The sequence below is a fragment of the Petromyzon marinus genome, chromosome 56 (assembly GCF_048934315.1).
Source record: "Petromyzon marinus isolate PM22_M1 ecotype Great Lakes invasive population chromosome 56, UKy_Petmar_22M1.pri1.0, whole genome shotgun sequence".
NCBI classification, from domain to species: Eukaryota; Metazoa; Chordata; class Hyperoartia; order Petromyzontiformes; family Petromyzontidae; genus Petromyzon; species Petromyzon marinus.
In genome coordinates this window covers 8811514-8819508 of record NC_133722.1, presented here as the reverse complement: position 1 = coordinate 8819508, position 7995 = coordinate 8811514, and positions in this window count along the sequence as shown.

Here is a 7995-nt window from a genome sequence, read left to right as displayed (position 1 = left end):
TCGTTCACCCGTCTCTCGTTCACCCGTCCCTCGTTCACTCGTCTCTCGTTCACCCGCCCCTCGTTCACCCGTCCCTCGTTCACCCGTCCCTCGTTCACCTGTCTCTCGTTCACCCGTCCCTCGTTCACCCGTCTCTCGTTCACCCGTCCCTCGTTCACCCATCTCTCGTTCACCCGTCTATCGTTCATCTGTCGAAGGCCCACTGCTGGCCGGAGGAGGTCACGGGGTAGACCCAGCAGGTGCCATGGGTTGATTGGCAGATGCCACCACCTGTGACCCCCGCCCCCGACTGCACCATACTTACTGCATTTTATCCGCCCGGCGCTCCGCTCGTTGTTGTGAGCGCAGCTCAACTGCTCCCTTCGCTGTTGCTGGAGGGGGGCGACTGCATCCAACAGCCCAGCAGCAGCAGCGGCGGCGGCGTCATTCATGAACCTTCATCCTGAATCCTTCCCGCACGCAGAAACAGCGAGAGTGAGTGCCGTCTATAATACCGTGAGAGACACACAGCGAGAGTGAGTGCCATCTATAATACCGTGAGAGAGACACACAGCGAGAGTGAGTGCCATCTATAATACCGTGAGAGAGACATACACAGCGAGAGTGAGTGCCATCTATAATACCGTGAGAGAGACACACAGAGCGAGAGTGAGTGCCATCTATAATACCGGGAGAGAGACACACAGCGAGAGTGAGTACCATCTATAACACCGTGAGAGAGACACAGCGAGAGTGAGTGCCATCTATAACACCGTGAGAGAGACACAGCGAGAGTGAGTGCCATCTATAATACCGGGAGAGAGACACACACATCGAGAGTGAGTGCCATCTATAATACCGGGAGAGAGACACACAGCGAGAGTGAGTGCCATCTATAACACCGTGAGAGAGACACAGCGAGAGTGAGTGCCATCTATAATACCGGGAGAGAGACACACACAGCGAGATTGAGTGCCATCTATAACACCGAGAGAGACACTGACAGCGAGAGTGAGTGCCATCTATAATACCGTGAGAGACACACACAGCGAGAGTGAGTGCCATCTATAATACCGTGAGAGAGACACACACAGCGAGAGTGAGTGCCATCTATAATACCGAGAGAGACACTGACAGCGAGAGTGAGTGCCATCTATAACACCGAGAGAGACACTGACAGCGAGAGTGAGTGCCATCTATAACCCCGGTAGAGAGACACACAGCGAGAGTGAGTGCCATCTATAATACCGTGAGAGACACACACAGCGAGAGTGAGTGCCATCTATAACACCGAGAGAGAGACACACACAGCGAGAGTGAGTGCCATCTATAATACCGTGAGAGAGACACACACAGCGAGAGTGAGTGCCATCTATAACACCGTGAGAGACACAAACAGCGAGAGTGAGTGCCATCTATAATACCGGGAGAGAGACACACATCGAGAGTGAGTGCCATCTATAACACCGAGAGAGAGACACACAGCGAGAGTGAGTGCCATCTATAACACCGAGAGAGAGACACACAGCGAGAGTGAGTGCCATCTATAATACCGAGAGAGAGAGACACACAGCGAGAGGGAGTGCCATCTATAATACCGAGAGAGAGACACACAGCGAGAGTGAGTGCCATCTATAACACCGAGAGAGACACACACAGCGAGAGTGAGTGCCATCTATAATACCGAGAGAGACACACACAGCGAGAGTGAGTGCCATCTATAATACCGAGAGAGAGACACACACAGCGAGAGTGAGTGCCATCTATAATACCGAGAGAGAGACACACACAGCGAGAGTGAGTGCCATCTATAATACCGTGAGAGAGAGACACACAGCGAGAGTGAGTGCCATCTATAATACCGAGAGAGAGACACACACAGCGAGAGTGAGTGCCATCTATAATACCGTGAGAGAGAGACACACAGCGAGAGTGAGTGCCATCTATAATACCGAGAGAGAGACACACACAGCGAGAGTGAGTGCCATCTATAATACCGTGAGAGACACACACAGCGAGAGTGAGTGCCATCTATAATACCGAGAGACACACACAGCGAGAGTGAGTGCCATCTATAATACCGAGAGAGACACACACAGCGAGAGTGAGTGCCATCTATAACACCGTGAGAGACACAGCGAGAGTGAGTGCCATCTATAACACCGGGAGAGAGACACACAGCGAGAGTGAGTGCCATCTATAATACCGAGAGAGACACACACAGCGAGAGTGAGTGCCATCTATAATACCGAGAGAGAGACACACACAGCGAGATTGAGTGCCATCTATAATACCGAGAGAGACACACACAGCGAGATTGAGTGCCATCTATAATACCGGGAGAGATAGATAAATAACATCTCCGCTTCATCAATAAGTGAGCGTGTTGTTTACCGCGCGCGCCTCCTAATTAATCTATCAATAGCCTCCTCCACTCGGTACAAATACAAAGATAAAGATCCCCCGTACAGCCTTAACGGACTTTTGGGGCAAGTGCTGTTAGCGAGCATTTATGAAGGACCGTACGCTACACGAGGGGGTGGGTGGCCAGCACCACGCCCGACCGCCTTTGTCTCCCCAGTGGCGATGCTTACACACAGCACCGGGTACTCATTTGAGGCTGAGTCGACCCAGGGGAGGCCCGGGTTCGGTCCACATAATCGTCACTGGTGGTGGTGTTGGCCGCGAGCGGGAATCGAACTCGGGTCGCTGGGTTCGCAGCGCGGCGTAGCGCTAACTGCTGCGCCACCGCTCCCCACTTGGCACACCACCCACCCACCACCCACCCACCACCCACCCACCACCTCCTCCCCTCACCCCCCCCACCTACCTATCCCCCCCCTCCTCCTTTAGAGCCGTTAAGCAACAGAGCTCCCGAGCAGCTGACACTCGACGCGTTGTGAATCTCTCATTGCTCTCACACTCTAGAGGCGCGTGGCGTGGGTGGCGTGGGTGGTGTGGGTGGCGTGGGTGGCGTGGGTGGCGTGGATGGTGTGGGTGGGGTGGGTGGGGTGGGTGGGTGGCCTGGGTGGGTGGTGTGGGTGGTGTGGGTGGTGTGGCTGGGGTGGATGGCGTGGGTGGGGTGGGTGGTGTGGGGTGGGTGGGTGGCGTGGGTGGTGTGAGTGGTGTGGGTGGGGTGGGTGGGGTGGGTGGGGTGAGTGGTGTGGGTGGGGTGGGTGGGGTGGGTGGGGTGAGTGGTGTGGGTGGGGTGGGTGGCGTGGGTGGCGTGGTTGGTGTGGGTGGTGTGGTTGGTGTGGGTGGTGTGGGTGGGGTGGGTGGCGTGGGTGGGGTGGGTGGCGTGGGTGGCGTGGGTGGGGTGGGTGGCGTGGGTGGTGTGGGTGGTGTGGGTGGGGTGGGTGGCGTGGGTGGCGTGGGTGGCGTGGTTGGTGTGGGTGGTGTGGGTGGGGTGGGTGGAAGCTGCCACCAGCGCGTTCGTCCAAGTCACTCGCGCGGCTTGAAGAATCAATCAATGGACACGAATTTATTGATTTTGTTTTTTCGTCACGGACGCGGTTCGGACAATGTACATACAGGGTGCTTCAAAAATAATAATGTTAACACTCATCATGGGAGTGTCGCTTTTTTATATATATAATGGACAAAAAGAAGGGATAGTAGTAATCGCACTGTAACATTGATAACAAATGTGATGTTAATAGCTTCAAAAAAGTCAAAGAGTCTCCACACTTGTTCGCCAGCGTCGTCAACGCGTGGTGCCTGGAATCTTCTCCACGTGGTCCTCCAGAGCCTGGAGGAGGCACATTGCTCGTGGCGTCGTTTAGCAAATTTCTCCGAAGTGTTCACTTTGTTTTTTGAAGCGCCCCTGTACATTAATTATTTATATATATATACACGGGTGTATGAAAATATCAGAATAGGTTTTACTCCATTCCGGCAATAAGACGGGTCTTGTGTCGGGATGTTCAAACACCTAAATGGAAACCTTCTTGCAAGGAATCAAGGACTGCCACTCACCACGCGCCGCAGCCCTGTCACTAACGTGCAAACAAACATCCTCCGATTGACATTCTTAGCTCTTTCGGTAAAGTTACGTTGAAGGGAAACAATAAAATTATAAATGAATAAATATATAAGACACTAAAAATATATTATTTTATTTTATTGTTTCCCTTCAACGCGACTTTACCGAAAGAGCTAAGAATATGAATTACTGCAGTCACGAAAGCTTTAATTCAAAATTTAAATCCTCCGATTGCTTCCACGCTCAACACAATTGCTCTGCGTGGTTAGTGCGGTTCGTTGATTCTTTGACTTGATTCCTTGCAAAAGGATTCTACTCGGTGTGTGAGCACCCGTAACGCCTCCTGTTGCATTGCCGGAAAGGATCAAACGTATTCTTATTTTTTCATACTTTGATACTGGTAAAAAGTTCCATAGATATGTGTGTGTGTGTGTACTGTATGCAGGGCCGGATGAAGACTGGGTTGGCCCCTGGCCTACAGGCACTGTGAAGGCCCCCAGTAATATTTTCAAAAGGAAAATAAAGTTAAAGAATTTTTATTTTTATTAAAAGGCTAACAATAAAATAAAATTCAGCGTTCACAAACGAAATAACTTTTCACTTCATCTCTGGAGGCCTTCCAGCTGGCGGAGGCCCCCTATGCTGCAGACCCTAAAGCCCCGTGCCATAATTCGGCCCTGCATGTATGTATATATATAAAATATAACATAATGGGGAGCGGTAGTGTAGCGGTTAGCGCTACGCTGCACAACGAACTCGGCAACCCGAGTTCGATTCCCGCTCACGGCCAACGCCAGTGACGATTATCTGAACCGATCCTGGGCCTCCCCTAGGTCGACTCAGCCTCAAGTGAGTACCTAGTGCGGTGTGTAAACGTCGCCACTGGGGGAGACAAAGGCGGTCGGGCGTGGTGTTGGCCACCCACCCTTCCACTCGTGTGCCGTGCCGGTCTTCATAGGTGCAACTCTCTGCCTTAACAGTCTGTTACAGGCTATACGGGGGATCTTGGTCTTTGTTTGTAATCTACAAAGAACCTTCGATTTACGTATCCAAATTCTTTACGTCGTTTCGCGAATACGTCTTCACTTTATGAATACGACTACCACTTAAATTAAACTACAAACTACATAGCTCTTTTAAGCAGAAGCGACCTGGCCATCACGAATGGTAGCTCAACGATGTGGGCTCATCATCGTCATGATCATCATCATCATCATCACCAGAGGGAAGTGTGTAGAGTCCCAATAGTGTGGAGGCGCGTTATGTTGATTCAAATTGTGGAGGGGAACCGGAAAAAAAATCCACGCGACCACAGGGAGAGAGAGAGACACGCAAACTCCAAATATACAGCAGCAGCAGCAGGCGTCAGGGTCGGGATCGAACCCACGACCTCCTGTATACCAGGCGAGGTAGTTAACATCTCATAGCCACCGTGATGATGATGAGAGAGAGAGACACGCAAACTCCAAATATACAGCAGCAGGCGTCAGGGTCAGGATCGAACCCACGACCTCCTGCACACCAGGCGAGGTAGTTAACATCTCCTAGCCACCGTGATGATGATGAGAGAGAGATACGCAAACTCCAAATATACAGCAGCAGGCGTCAGGGTCGGGATCGAACCCACGACCTCCTGTGTACCAGGCGAAGTAGTTAACATCTCCTAGCCACCGTGATGATGATGAGAGAGAGAGAGACACGCAAACTCCAAATATATAGCAGCAGGCGTCAGGGTCGGGATCGAACCCACGACCTCCTGTATACCATGGCATCGTCACGTCTCGTTATCCGTCGCCTCTCAGCCCCCACCACCACCACCAACACCACCCACTACTACCACCACCACCATCCACTACCACTACCCACTACCACGACCATCCACTACCACCACCACCACCACCACCACCCACTACTACCCCGTAAACCGCTTCGACTGACGTCGTTTCGATATTCCTCGTCGCGCCTGTTCAGGAACGCATCCCCGACGCGTGTAACCTGCGCATGCAGGTTACACGCGAACTAAATATATACATAAATATATACACAAATAAATAAACAAATATATACATAACACATACGTAAATATATACTTAAATATATACAGAAATATATACACAAATAAACACGCAAATACATACATAAACACATACATAAATATACATGCAACTCCATACACAATTATATACACAAATACATACATAAATATTTATATAAATATATACATAAATATGCACACAAATATATACACGGCTACACACATAACTATATAAATGTAAACACAACTATATACATAAATATATACATTAATATATTAATACATATATACATACATATATACATAAATACATACATGAAGATCCAACATCAAAACCTTTAACAGAGTGTAGGGGGCAAGCGCTCTTAGCGAGTAGCAGCGCCTATGAAGACCGGCACTGTGGCACGCGAGGGGGTGGGTGGGCAGCGCTTGGAGGCCGAGTCGACCTAGGGGAGGGCCAGCGACCGGTTCAAATAATCTTTGCCGCTGGTGTTGGCCTTGAGCGGGAACACATCTCGGGTCTCTGCCGGTTTCGTAGCGTGGCGCGCTAACCACTGCGCCACCGCTCCCCGCCGTGCGCTATGCACAGCAGGATCTCAGCATCTTTGTCTGGAGCGGAGGAATCCGAAGCGCTGTGAAGCTCTTTTTTTACACAGGTGACGAAATAAAATAAAATGAATAGTCTGATTCTGGTTGCAGACTCATAGCGGACACAGAGACGAACCATAGTAGACTCATAGCAGACTCATAGCAGACTCATAGCGGACACAGAGACGAACCATAGCAGACTCATAGCAGACTCATAGCAGACTCATAGCGGACACAGAGACTAACCATAGCAGACACATAGCAGACACAGGGAAGACTCATACCAGACTCATAGCGGACACAGAGACAAACCATAGCAGACTCATAGCACACCACGCATCTGTACACAAAGCAGACCGTATGCGACACACACATGACAAAGACACACACACACAAGACAAAGACACACACACACATGACAAAGACACACACACATGACAAAGACACACACACATGACAAAGACATACACACACACGTGACAAAGACACACACACGACAAAGACACACACACAAATGACAAACACACACACACAAGACAAAGACACACACACAAGACAAAGATCCCCGTATAGCCTGTAACAGACTGTAGGGGCTGGCACGGCACACGAGGGGGTGGGTGACCAGCACCACGCTCAACCGCCTTTGTCTCCCCAATGGCGATGTTTACACACCGCACCAGGTACTCATTTGAGGCTGAGTCGACCTAGGGGAGGCCCAGGACCGGTTCCGATAACTGTCACCGGTGTTAGCCGTGAGCGGGAATCGAACTCGGGTCGCCGAGTTCGTAGCGCAGCGTAGCGCTAACCGGTACACTACCGCTGACACACACACACCACAAAGACACACACATTGACACACACACACACTGACACACACACTGACACACACACCACAAAGACACACACTGACACACACACTGACACACACACCACAAAGACACACACACTGACACACACACTGACACACACACCACAAAGACACACACTGACACACACACTGACACACACACCACAAAGATACACACACTGACACACACACCACAAAGACACACACACTGACACACACACCACAAAGACACACGCACGTAGAGGGCACGGAGCCTCACATTAATCAACAGACGGAACACGCAAAGGGTCAGACACACACAAAGACAAAGATCCCCCGTGTAGCCTCAACGGACTGTGGGGGAAAGTGATCGTAGTAGACTCAACATGGCACACGACGAGGTGGGTGGCCAGAACCCAGCTACTATTTTGAGGCTGAGTCGACCTAGGGGAAGCCCAGGACCGGTTCAGAAAATCGTCACTGGCGTTGGTGGTCGTGAGTGCTGGGGTCTTAGCGCAGGGCGCTAACCGCTAACTACACTGCCACTACCCCCGCACACAGCCTACACACACACAGCCTACACAC